This window comes from Ruditapes philippinarum, unplaced genomic scaffold, assembly GCF_026571515.1.
Source record: "Ruditapes philippinarum isolate M1 unplaced genomic scaffold, ASM2657151v2 ctg2846_1_1_1_1, whole genome shotgun sequence".
NCBI lineage: Eukaryota > Metazoa > Mollusca > Bivalvia > Venerida > Veneridae > Ruditapes > Ruditapes philippinarum.
Window position 1 is genome coordinate 162089 of NW_026856836.1, and position 14938 is coordinate 177026.

The 14938-nt window shown below is 31.9% G+C and overlaps 1 long non-coding RNA gene across 1 annotated transcript; it reads right to left on the reverse strand.

Moving 5' to 3' along the window:
- Window positions 1-546: 546 nt before the first annotated feature.
- On the reverse strand, window positions 547-12978 carry LOC132747857 (uncharacterized). Its single transcript, XR_009628172.1, has 4 exons — window positions 12734-12978; window positions 8570-8633; window positions 5275-5339; window positions 547-3538 (listed from the first exon to the last, which is right to left on the reverse strand). It is a non-coding gene; the product is annotated as an uncharacterized LOC132747857 (long non-coding RNA).
- Window positions 12979-14938: the final 1960 nt, after the last annotated feature.

Consider the following 14938-nt stretch of genomic DNA (forward strand, 5'->3'; position numbering starts at 1 on the left):
AGGCTTGATGGGTATCATTAATATACGGCTTGATGGATATATTTAAGATAAGGCTTGATGGATGTAATTAAGATAATGTTTGATGGATATAAAATTAAGATAAGGCTTCATGGATATAATTAAGATTAGGCTTTATGGATATAATTAAAAGTTTGATGGATATAATTAATATAAGGCTTGATGGAATAATTAAAATAAGACTTCATTGATATCATTAAGAAAGGGCTTGATGTATATCATACAGATAAGGTTTGATGGAATTAAATGCCGTTGATACAATTAAGATAAGGATTGATGGATATAATTAAGATAAGGTTTGTTGGATAAAATTAAGATAAGGTTTGTTGGATAAAATTAAGATAAGGCTTGATGGAAATAATTAAGATAAGGTTTGTTGGATATAATTAATATAATTAAGACCAGGCTTGATTGAAATAACTAAGATAATGTTAATAGATATAATTAAATTAAGGCTTGTTGGATATGATTAAGATAAGGTTTGATTGATATAATTAAGATTTGATGGTTTAAAGTGCAAGAAACAAATTTAAGGTAAAATGTCTTTAATAATCTAATTTTCGTACTATGACACACATTAATTTAATCATTGTTTACAGATAGCAAATTGACATATCTAAGAACACAAAGTTGTTTAGCAATTGCAAGATACACAAGGTTAATGTGATATTTCATAATTATGCCTAGGTGAGAGACATAGATAACAGAGATTAGCAACTTCCTAGCCTGTTAAAATATTTAAACTTGTAGCAAGTAAAACTTATTAACCAAATATCAAAATCAGTAAAATAATACATTTTCTGAAAGCTTATGCATTTGTCTATGTATGCAGGTAAAAACATTTACAGAATCCATTTAAAAAAATGATATATCAAGTTTTAAAGAGAACCACTTATAATTTTTTTGTTACAAAACTATTGATATGATGAAAAATCTGGCTTACTGGGTATGTTCTGCTATGTTTTTCTAAGTGAAAGGCATGGAAAATTACCAATATTTTAACATGCACAATAAATAAAAGATTGTAACTTTCAAAAGGTGTATAATATAAAAATATCCAATGTACATCCATTAAGTTTTATTTGCTACAAAATGCCTATTTTTTCACTTGTTCATAGGCATGAGTGATATTTCAATGGAGTATACAGGAGCTGCTTAAGTATCTCTGTTATCTACAATCTATGTAAATTGGTATTGTTAGAAAGACAAAATTTGTAGCTTTTATTACTTTAACATTTTTGGGTATCCTTTAAAAAAAAAATTTGAAAAGCATACATTTTCTAATATCAATTAAACATTTTATTCTTATTATAAATTGATTCCCATTAAAATTAAGTTATACAATTAAGTTATGGGGAGAACTTTTTTCATAGAAAGATAAATAATAAGTTGACTGCAACAGCACTTCCTGCTTCAGCTGAGGTGTGAACTCAGATCTCTTTCCATTGGAGGAAAGTGTTCTTATCATTGAACTACTAAAGCTAATGGAAGTGTTACACTGACCAGCCATCATCCACCCATTACATAAATTGATAATTTCATCATATTTAACTTATAATCTTTTGAAAGAAAATAAATAAAAAAGATTGACAAGTGTTCAGTAAAAATCTAACGGTAACCCTCTCATTTCCTTACTAGCAAAAGCAGTTAAATCATTTACAGTGCTTGGAAACTTAAGTCCTTAAAATTACATTTGTATTTCAATTTGAAGAAAGACTGTCTGCATTATTTTTTTTCCAGCATTTTGGTTTCTAAGCTTTCTTTATAGTGAGTAATTTCTTTATTTAAACAAACATATTTTTATTAAAAATATACAAATTAACCTAAGGTAAGATATGCTTTCCATAAATTGAGTCTTAGCATAAGACATAAAAATACTAATATACCCTCTGTCACATCAGTGTCTACCGCAAAAAAAAACTAAATTGCCAAACAAAAACATGTGTATAATGTTACTTGAAATCAACTAAAACAAAATAAGCTAATGACTAAGTTTTAATGCATCGAATTAATCTAACCGGATAGAAAAGAAGATAGTTACTAATAAATGAATAAAAAAGAGAATCATTAAAAAATGAATTGTTCAGTGTGATGCCTCCTGGTAGATATCTTCACACATTCACACCTGATGAAGAAATTATTACATTTCTAAACAAATTATCATATATACTAGTTGTGTAGAATGAGTGGCTTCTATGCATCATTCCTATTAGTTTGTCCTGACTATACTTCTCACTAGCTTGGACTGTTTTATCATACAGTACCAGCTTGGATATCATTTCCACTTTCAGGTCCATTTTGGTTTTCCTTCAATTAACTGGCTAGCATATTACTTTCCCTAAAGTTCTGGTTATCAGCTTTGATCTATAGCTTCCTCTCTAGAAGTGCATTCACATTTTTATAAAGTACTGTTTTTTTTTTTTTCATTTTCACACACCTACCACAACCGACAAAATTTCTTGGAAAGCCTTATTCTCCCCTCATACAACTGAATACACTAATCAGGTTTTTCATTCACCACAATTTTTATAACTGAATTGGACATCAATGGTTCACAAGTTCAGCATTTTCCTGAATAACTTTCTGATAGGTCTAAGAATGCTTTTCTTAAATCTGTAAGTGGAGTCATTATTTCTTCACAAAACTGCTTTTCCTCTCATTAGTTTTCTGAATGCTAGATTTACAATAATTGTCACTATAATGTCTTGGACATATATTCATCATTTTCCAAATGTTCACAAATTAACTTTCAAAAGTCTGAATTTCCTTAAATCAACATTACTTTCTAACAAGTCTGGTTCTCCTCTAATTGATTTTATGAATATTAGATTGATTGCAATTTACAGCACTATTGAATATGAACTCTTCACAAGTTAAGTATTTTCATAATTTTCACAAACCACTTGTTTACAAGTCTGGTTTTCATCTTAATAATTTTCAGTAAATATTATGACTACTTGACAAGAAATACACTTTGAAAGCAATAAAATTTGGTCTTCTTTATCACTTAAACTGGCTGATGTAATTTAATGTATCAACCAAGTTACTATTACTATATCGGTCTTCACTGTCTTTAGCTAAATCCTCCTCACAGTTAAGCAGAGCTTCACAGTTCACAGATTCAGATCCATAACTCCTGGCACCACTCAGTTTAGAAAGTCCAACCATGCCTGCAAAACTGTCATGGGCATTTAGAGATGCATTTTAAATGCGACAAGAGGGAGTTGAAAGTTCTTTCAAGGTATAATACCTCTTTTACCAATGCACATTTTTCTGTCCCACAGTATTCAGAAATGGACCCTATTCATGATTTGACTAATACATGCTCTTCAGCAGCTCTCTTCTCAAGGCAGAACAATCTGGTTGCCTGCTGCTTCACTGACAAAGGTATGGGAAAGGTTTCCGCAAATGTGCTTGTTGATGGTGGTATTGTTGGACTCCCACCTATGAAATTATACTTGTTGATGTATTCTTTAATTTTTTGGTTATTTTTTTAAGCTCGCAGTTGGCAGCCTGGCTCCTGAAATGCATAATGAGTTATTTTATGTCCTGTCTAAGAATCTGAGAAGCCTTAATACTAAGGGCAGCAATGTATATTGTAATGATATATCACTATTGTTTTAAGTTATCATTTCAGGTGTAACATAATTTTCTCTTTACATAACATTGTAATCTTAAAGCATTATTTTATGCTGTTATTTAAAAAAAAAATACAAACTTATTTGACCATAACACAAATTTAGACAGTTTAACAAACAAATTTTGTGTCAAAATGAATTATAAAGGGACCATTTTTTTCTATTTAAATTCAATTGTATTCTTTTTATTATCATATGCATCTATTATTTGTTTAAAATTATAAGGTTCATTAACCTAACAAGGTTACTTAAACAGACAGACACACTAACAATGCTATTACTGATGTGTCATTTAGAAATGCATTCCCATTTAGAAATTGAGCAATTGTGACTGAACTTTAGTTTTTTTCCGTAAACAATATTTTTATTTTTAGTAACGGTGACCTTTACCTTGACCCCAGAGGGTTTAAATGCTATACGAGTAGAGGTCTTTATATAAGCTTTCTTTATTACAAGTTTAATCCTGAACTTATAGTTATTGTCCGGAAACCATTTTTCTATTTTTAGTAATGGTGACCTTGACCCCAGGGGCTCCAAATGAAATATCAGTGGAGGCCTTAATATAAGCTTGCTATATACCAAGTTTGATTACAAACTTCCAATCCTAACTTTGATTATTGTCCAAAAACCATTTTTTTACTTTCAGTAATCATTATGGTGACCTTGACCCCCAGGGGTCCAAATACAAAACCAACCCCAGTCTTCATATGAGCTTGATATATACCAAGTTTGATTACAATATCTCATTCCTAACTCTAGTTATTCTCCAGAAACCCTTTTTCTATTTTTAGTATCTGAGTGGCCTCAACAATGACCCCAGGGGGTCCAAAAGCAATACCAACCTGAGTTTCAACATAAAGTTGTTATATATAAAGTTTGATTACAATAACTCATTCCAAACTCCAGTTATCATCCTGAAACCATGAAGGAGACCAACCAAGAGACAGACTGACTGACCAATATTTAGCCGACCCCCCCCCCCCCCCCCCCCTGAAAAAAAAAAAAAAAAAAATTCTTTCTGCTGTATTCTGCGATATATTCTGGTACTTGATTTTGTGCACTAGACAGTTCTCTCTCATGGTCTGCGCTCTTTGTGTGCCATGTAACACGAGCAGCTTTTCTTGGTTACTCATAAAACTTGGATTTGCAGCATGTTGTAAGAAATTAGTAGTTGTAGGAGTTAAATTGTTATAAATATATGTTTGAATGTTTTTTAAATGTTTTTCTGATTCAGTACTTAGAAATTTGTCATAAAATTACCAGAAACTAATATGGCAGTTATGGCTGTACGAGTTTAAAAGTAACTCTATAACAGATATTTAACAAACTGACCTACCAATTTACAATTTGATTTATTTCTGTTCTTTTACAATTTCTTTGCTTTTGTTTAAACCTTGTCATAAAATTCATAATACTTGTTGTCTTCAAATAATATAATTAAAACAAATTGTTATCTTTAATGAAACAAGGCAGATATTTGGAAGATTTTATTTGCCAAAGAGGTTCAATCATTAATAATTTGCAATAGATAGAAATTGATTATATGTTGTGTATACATTAAAAATGCTTCACACTTTTTCTTTTTTTTCCATCAATAAATGTATAAAACAGTGTATACCTTTTCTGGACTTGATTCAAGATGGAATAATGCCTGTATAACCCCCTTCAGTCAAAAGGCCTCGTCTAAAATTAGATAACATTTTATTAAACTTTAAAGGATTGTTAACTTCAAATCAAACAAGTATTCTGTGTAAACTAGTAAAATTGATTATTGATCAAATAAGAAAAGTACCGGATGATATACTTTTTCTAAATATGTGCTATTTGATTATCACAATATGCATGTGTTTGTATTTTACAATGTAGCCATGTGAAACTAATTGATCTCATACATTGGCCTTTTTATAAAAAAGAAAAAAATGATACTTATCTGGCACTGAATTCATGTGCAAAATCATAATATCATTTACACCATGCATGAAACAGTACAGTATCCATTTATCAACAATCAACACAATAATTTAGGACAGTGTATCAAACAATTAAGTGTCACGTTTTTTTGGTCTTGTGTCTTTTCCATTAGTGTTAATTTGTATGCCCCCGGGCATATAGTAATTGAACTGTCCGTCCGTCTGTCCGTACGAGGTTAACCTAGAACAGCAAGTTGGATTTTTCTTAAGTTCTACCTGTACCAATGGCTTCATAATTTACACACTTACTAATCCATACAAAGTATATGATCTGGGCAAGTTACATAACTATGGCTTCCATTTGCACCAAGTTATGAACCTTTTCAGCACTTAGAAAATGAATAATGGTTAACCTAAACCGGCAAGTTGGAAATATCTTATGTTCTATCTGAACTTATGGCTTAATAATTTTCACACTTACTTATCCATACAATGTACATGATATTGCTAAGTTATATAAATGTGCCATCCATTTTCCCAGTAATTTCCCTTTTTATCACTTTGAAAATAGGGCCTTGTATGGTTAACCTATTCCGCCAAGTTGGATTTATCAAAAAATTTCACCTAATTACTTAATTAATTTAATGATAATTTTCATATTTGGTAGGTGGATACCTTTAACGGTCCTCTAATTTTTTGTGGCGTTCGGCGTCTCTAGGTCAAGGTCACTTTTGTAAAAAAATAAATCTAAACATTTCTGCTCATACAGCCTTTATTTTTAAGTTAATGTCTTTCATGTTTATAATAGTAATACCAAGGGAGGTCCTCTTCCTTTTCCTTTAGTAAGGGGTCATTTGGGTCAAGGTCACCAATGTCAAAAATAGATTTTTTTACACTTTTACAGGTGTATTAACCTTATTCTATCGACAGATGTCTTGTATATTTTGTAGGAACATAAAATTGAGGTATTCTCATTTGGATGAAGGTAGGGGTCAGTTGGGTCAAGGTCACCAGTGCTAAAAATAGATTTTTACACTTTTGCTTATATTGACAGATTTGTATTATAATTGGTTGGAAGATAACTTACATGGTATTCTTCTTTTGGATGGAGTTAGGGGTCAGTTGGGTCAAGGTCAACAGTGCTAAAAATAGATTTTTACACTTTTGCCCATACAGCCTTTATATATTGACAGATTTATTTCATATTTATGATCACTGTGTTGTTGTTGTCATAAAGTTTTTAAAGGCACATAAATGCCTTAGAAATGAATGAAGTTTTATTTCTTTAAAAGGGCAAACATGAACTTCATAACAGTGTATGACATTGTTAGATGCTTAAATCCTAAAGAAAGTAGCGCCTAATATGAAATAATTATCATAAAAGTGGCAAAATGTAAACAAAGTAGAATTTTGTCTTCCATACAAATTAGCTACTTCACTCTCTAAAGTTAAATTATTGACAACAGTAAGCGCGGGGGCATTTGTGTTTATCAAACACAGATTCTTGTTGATATATTGTCCAACAATATTGACCTGGCACTTCATTTAAATTTCCGTAAAGGTCAGGTGATAAACAGTGGTATCTAAAAATATATTGATATCTTTATTAATTTCACACGTCAATGAGTTGTGGTGTATTGGTGTAGATGCCTGACTACTGATCTGAAGTTCCCTGGTTCGATACCTGACCAATACCACGTTATGAGGACATGCATTTTTTTTCTCGTTTTAAAATTTACTTGCAAGAATTAATTTGAAATAGTTTTACTGCATCTGATTTTTAGGATACCTTTTAAGTAGTGGTTTTTATACAATTTTATTGTTTATTTCATAACTTTATATTTTATTAATAAAAAGGACAGCACGTTCATAATGCAAATTAAAATAATACACAGATAAAATACACAACCAAAAATCAAAACGTTTTGCACGAGTTAAGAGAGAAATTGCAATTTTAAAATAAGAAGAAAAATATAAAAGTGGCTGAACCAGGATTCGAACCTACGAGTTCACGTCTATATTCTTCAAGTGAAAGCCCTTATTGACTGTGCTAAGAGGGATTTGTAATTTAGACCATTTCACAACTGGCTATATACATTCATATCGATTTACAAATAGTAACGTTTACGGAATTTACCGACTACGGGGTCAAATGCAAGAGTGCCAGGTCAATGTTGTTGGACAATAACAATTGTGTGGGATATAATTATGTTGATATAATGATATTACTAACATACACATGATATTGATGTATTAATGCTCATGCTCTTCTCATGTTGTATGTAACCACCGCAAATGAATGTATAGCGATGAATATGTAATATGTTTATATGCTTCTACAATAATTAAATTGAGTTGTTGATATGTATGTTTGCTATTTTTATGTTTGCATAACATTATTCTTCTGACTGACTGGACATACAATTAAACATTTATATTAATGCAGCTATATACAATATAAATGATCAAACATTTAAATATTATTGGTATAAATTAGTCCTGAAATAATATATGACTAAACAACTGTTATGAAGAGACTATTATTAGACAGCTTGGACATCAATTATGAAGACAATGTTTTGTTTTGATAATCTTCATACATGTGAACTTTTTTCAATGTTCCAGACTGAGAGGGAGAATTTACTTCTTAGAGTGGGAGACTTTTTAATTGAAAATAGATATAGAAGGAAATTTTGAAATGAATAAGAGGGAGATTTCTTTCTTTTTTTAAACACCCCTTATTCTAAGAAAAATTATTTAAAAATTTGACAGGAAAAAGAGGGAGTCTCCCGCTTAAAAAGGGAGAGTTCACATATATGAATCTTGAGTAGTCATAATACAGAATATATAGTATATTATAAATATTTCTTAGTTTCTTAATTTAAACTAATTTTATTGGGCACAGGAGACAAGTTTAGAGAGAAATCTATATAAGCATAATTATATTAATCCATTTTTAAAATATTTTAGTTCCTACAATCTAAAAATGTAAAATCATATTACCTTTTGTTTTTCAACTTTTCCAATGCTAAACTGTTTTGTTCTTTCATTGACAGTGTACTTAAATCTGAAAGAAAATAAGAAAGTGAAAATATACCTGATAATTTGGTAAATTGTTTAGCAGAAATTTTTGCTTTGGTATTTCAAGTTTGAGTTGAATATATATGTATGTAATAAGTATTAAGAAAGTCATGAAAAATAAAAGGCAGATAATTAGTGAAAATGCCTTTCAGGGTTATCTGTCCTCTAGAAATGCATTCCAATTTTAATAGTAAGCATGTATAACAAGTTTAACGTGAATATTTTTAAGACGTTTTGAGAAATTAACCTCAACGAAAAAGTTAATGAGGGCAAAACATTAAAGTACAAAAGGCGGCATTACTTTGAAAATATAATTTAAGGCTTCAGTTCCCTTTGTATATTGCATCACATTATGAAACTCGATAAGAAAACCAGGTTAAAAGCAAATAATTTTATTAATTTCTGTGAAAATTGACCTTATCCTTTTAAAGTCACTGTGACCTTTGACCTTTTGACCTAAAAATCAGTTTGACAAGTAGAATTTATCAATGTGTAGCAACATAATGTAGACTCAATGTTATAGCTTTATTGTCCCCTGCCTTTTCAAAGAAAAAAGGGGGATATGGAAATAGGCTCCGTCCGTCTGTCCGTCACACTTTCGTGTCTTATCAAAGGAATTTGAAATAACTTGGCACAAATGTTTGTTATAATAAGACGATGTGTCATGCGCAATTACCAGACCCCTACCTCCAGGGTCAAGGTCGCATTTGCTTATTCAAGGTCAACATTGTCTATTTGACGGTATATGTTATATCCAGTCCATAACTTTCCTATTTTGAAGGGATTTTGTAAATACTTGCCACAATTGTTCATAATAATGAGACGATGTGTCATGTGCAACAACCAGTCTCCTACCTCCAAGGTCAAGATCACACTTTGAGGTCAAAGATTCACATAGTCTGCTATAGGGTATATTTTGTGTCCAGTCCATAACATTTTCATAGATCAAAGGATTTTGAAAATACTTGGCACAAAAGTCTCTATAATAAGATGATGTGTCATGCACAACACCGGTGCATCCCACCTCCAAGGTAAAGGTCACACTTAGACAGTCAATGAATTTAAGATTTTGAATTTACTAGCCCGAATTCCAGTTTTGAATTTATTCTACTATATATTTAACTAAATTTTCTTAAAATTTTCACTGGCCCGAACTAATATTCACTGGCCATGTGCCACCGGGCCAGTGCTAAATAAGATGACTGCTTAGAGGTCAAAGATTAACATAGTCTGTAAGATTGGGTATATTTTTGTCCAATCTATAACTTCATAGTTCAAGGGATTTTGAAATAACTTGGCACAAATAGTCACGATAATAAGACAATATGTCAAGTTTAACACCTGCACCCCTACCTCCAAAGTCAAGGTCACACTTAGAGGTCAAAGGTTAACAGAGTCTGTTATATGGTATATTTTGTGTCCCGACCATAACTTCTTCATAGATCAAGGGATTTTGAAAATACTTGGCACAAATAGTCACAACCTGAAAGATCAAGGGCACACTTAGAGGTCAAAGATATACATAGTCTGTTATAGGGTATATTTTGTGTCCAGTCTATAACTTTTTCATAGATCAAGGGATTTTAAAAATACTTTAAACAAATAATCACAATAATAAGACGATATGTCAGTCACAAAACATGGGTCCCTACCTCCAAGGTAACACTTAGAGGTCAAAGTTCAAGGGGAGATAAATCTGAAAATATTGGTGCTAGAGTTATGAACCTTGTCACATAAGATGTCGTTGATGATAAGGTATATTTGAAGTTGATACCTTAAGAAATGACAAAGTTATAGTGAAAAATATTTTACTGCACCAAAACTTTAATCTGAAATCTGGATGCGGACGCCGACGCTGGGGCGAGTAGGACAGCTCTCCATATACTCGTATAGTCGAGCTTAAAAGGGAAAAAATGTGTATAATAAACAGATGAAACTGACACTCATGAAATATTTATTTTCATGCCACTAAATGAAAATAAATCCTGCATTTATAGAAAAAAGTTGAATATCCTATTTTTTTCAACGGTTACTGAAAGATATCTATATACATGTAGTTATTTTTGCCTGTATTAAAGAATGAATATTTGTCTCACTTAAAAAAAAAATGCGAGAGCAAAATAATGACCGTGTCAGGGGAAAACACTAGGACAAGTTATATTCTTTGTATAATTTCTTTATAATATTATATAGTAGAGCTGTCATCGATAGAGATGATATTGATGTATTGTTAATATTTTTCTGTTTATCAATAATTAATACATACGGTATTTTAAAACAATTGATTATTTCGATAAATTTTTTAAATGTCTATAAATTATAAAAATTCACTAAGAACATATATATACAAAAACAGGTGGCCATGTCTAACACTAATCTGTTGTTACATAATGGACAAATTTCATAGCAGTCATGACAAAATATGGTCAGAAATGAAAACGTTGCAAAGGTCATTTGGAAAAGGGCTACAGCATATTTGCATGAACAGAACATTCATTTTCCTTAAATCATTAAAACAGGTATGAAATAGTATTATATACAAGGAGTTAGGAGTATTTATCAATATATCAGTGTATCGTTGAATGTTTGTCATCTGATATTGGTATATAGTCAATATGCTTTGCATTGGTTTATACAGAATTTATTTTAGTCCGATTGTGTAGGAAGCTTTAAGCTTATAGACACACTTCCGAATCCGTTCCTGGAACCAACCAGTACTGAGCAATGAGTGTAAAGTTTTTTGCTCAAGGAAACAACGACGGGGCTTTGCATTGACTCAATGACAGCTCTATTATATTATAGTAAATGGGTGCTGTATAGTAATTTTGTTCTAGATGAGCAAGGGCAGGTAAATAATACATTGTCTTTCAAATAGTTACTTTTTGAAATACCCTGGTAATAGGGAGCTCTAAGAGCAGGCCGGCTTGCAGAGTGAGCATTACGGTAACGCAAGTATCTCCAGAAGTGATGGTTTTAAAAACTTTAGTCGGAAGTAGGCATACAGCATAATTATGGGTAATATTCATAAGCACAATTTTGGTTCCTTGTCCTATAATATTTAGAGCACATCAGGAATCAGTACTAGCAGGTAACCTGCATAGGTAGCAACTAATTTCATATTTTGGGGAAGTCAAAGCCCTGAGGACCACGAAGCAGGCTTGATTTTGCTTGCCCCGCTTTAGACTACACATGTATATTTAAAAAGAAATCGAATAAAAAACAAAAATATAAAGAATTCTATACCTATCAATGAAATTTTCAGTGTCAGTTCTTAGTAAATGGGCGCCACCATTTTCAATGTAATTCAATGATAATAGGCCAGGTGTTCTGATAACTGACTACACAACTTTTCAAATTAATTATCGTGTGGTCTGAGTGAAAATGGAAGCAATGCATGAAATACCAAATGACACCATTAAAATTGAAAAATAGAAGATTTTTTTAACCAACTGCCACATTCATAGGCTTTGCCTAATTTCATATTAATGTCACGGTTCAGAATTGTTCACTTATTAGGGGAGAAGATTTGTCAATATATTTTGACATGCCAAGGCTTGATTCTGAGATATTTTTTGTTCTGGGGCAGAATCTTGTAGAGGCGAGATATTGACCAGACACGAAAATAGCACAATATCTTGTCACGCAGTACAATTGGTTGGACTAGGGAGAAGATGTGTAAGCAGCTGGATAGCTCAGTCGGTAGAACGGTATTCCAAAGGTCCCGGGTTCTAATTAGGCCACACATTTTTCTCACCCTATGACATTTGGCGCCAAATGTTGGGCCGTGACTGGATATAGCTCAGTTTAATTTACATTGCTCTGTAACTCTGTGAAACTCCAGGAGGAATTTCAATATAACAGGGGAGTATGTCAAGGTTCAGAACTGTTCACTTATTAGGGGAGAAGATGTGTAAGTGGCCGGATAGCTCAGTCGGTAGAGCCGCGGAAAGATATTCCGAAGGTCCCGGGTTTGTGTCCCCCTCAGGCTGCACCATTTTCATTTATGATATTACCAATAGAATCTTGGTCCAAGACAAAAAATAAATCATAAACCATAATGAGATGTTTTCAAACGTCATGATTTACCTTCTTTTTCTTTATAATATTAACATTTTTTGTTCCTGCCAATCCTGGCCACATGCGCAGTGAATAAAGCATGACCATCAGCTTTCTCACTCTCTTTTTTATCTTCCCATTTCTCGTCTCTTTCTGTCCATTCATCAAATATTCCGACACCGGCTGCATACATGTGCAGGCTGTATTTAATTTTTCCTTTTAAAGAAGCTTTAAAGTTTAAACTGGACATTTAACAACGTGGTGCAGTCGCTTAACTTATCAGTGTCATTCATTGGGCGATTAATACAGTGTACTGTAAGCGTCGGCGCGATTGAGACTAAATAAAAGTTTAAACCGAGAGGGTATAATTTTTTTATAGGAAGTGGCTAGCCGTACGGGCGAATCCGGGTCAGCTCGGCCCTAAAACGTACTCGGCCCCCGAGTCAGCTCGGCCCTATTCCAACTCGGCACGGGTCAACTCGGCCCACTTTTCAATTATTAATGTTTAGGTTTGTGCAGGTACGTATGTTAATATACGTACCTGGTTTGTGTTAACAATATTTATTGTAATTTTTGTAATTATTTATAATACACGGATTGACAGTTTCGAACTAGCAGCAGACAAGCTTTTCTTATCAGTAGAATTGAGAGTAAAGATAAATGATTGCGTATCTCACTGTATTTCTACATATTTAACTTCTGTTCTGTTCTTTATTACTTTAACTAGTAATGCACGACAAGGTCTTTCTATTTGATAGAAGAAAAAAAACGTATGACACGTGTAAATGAATTTCGGGCAACAATCAATGCGCTTTTACGGAAGATTTAATTAGAAGCTTATGATATTAAGTAAACACGTTTTTGTTTCATTTTTTTTTAAATTATTACTTTACAAACACATTTTATTAGAATCTAGATCTATTATAAATTTTATCGAATCTGCAAGAAGATAAAATAACTTTTTTTTTCTAAATATACTTTATTTCAGAAGAAGTAAAATGTATAATTATATAGTAATAAGATATTTCTTATTATTCATTTACCTTAACAACATGCATAGCAAAGTTAATACGTTATACATATTTTTGTGAAGTGGGCCGAATTGACCCGTGCCGAGTTGACCCGTGCCGAGTTGGTATAGGGCCGAGTTGACTCTTTTCCGTACGGGCCCGTACGGCTAGCCAAAAGTTCTAGCCGTACGTGAGTCACGTACGACTAGCCAGGACACACTGTATTGGCTAGCCGTACGGCACTTTTCAAAATTATATGGAAGTCGAAAATGCATATGTTATTTTGTGTCTTTAAACGAGGATTTTAATCAAGTCTCCGCATTTGTCCTAGTGTGTTCACTTTAATAAAGATGCTCCGCCATTTTGTAAAAAAATGAATACGAACAAGCGTTGTATAATCTATTTTGATAAAAGTGTCATCGTTGCATGTTATAAGTTTTAACGTCCTTGATTTTCATGCTTATGATTTGTTGTTTTATTTGTATTTTGCACTTTTCAAAATTATATGGAAGTCGAAAATGCATATGTTATTTTGTGTCTTTAAACGAGGATTTTAATCAAGTCTCCGCATTTGTCCTAGTGTGTTCACTTTAATAAAGATGCTCCGCCATTTTGTAAAAAAATGAATACGAACAAGCGTTGTATAATCTATTTTGATAAAAGTGTCATCGTTGCATGTTATAAGTTTTAACGTCCTTGATTTTCATGCTTATGATTTGTTGTTTTATTTGTATGAAAGATGAATTGTTAAATCATTTTTGTTAATTAAGCTCATGGATCGAAAAAATAATGATCGGAGGGGAATAAATAAATATATAAATAAATAAATAAAAAAAGAATACTGAAAAAAAAAAACGGTGAAAAGCAAAAATACGTAATTTAATAATTTTCAAATACAGTAGATAAATATCGAACATAAAAGCACAATCAATTAATAAGCTTTAATTAAAGCCTACATAGAATTTTAGAATGCGTTTCATGGAACATGCAAACTTTCCTTAATGACGGACAAACTTCTATACCGTATGTAATTGACGCAATTATCAGAGCCCAACAACAAGAAACAAAAAAGGATTATTATCAAAATTTTGTAAACTATTTCAATTGATGTTATTTAACTGCAACCAAACGCTATTTTCATACGAAGACAATTGCTGTTTCTTGGTTAAAATCCTCGCTTAAAGTCATAAAATAACATATGCATTTTCGACTTCCATGTAATTTT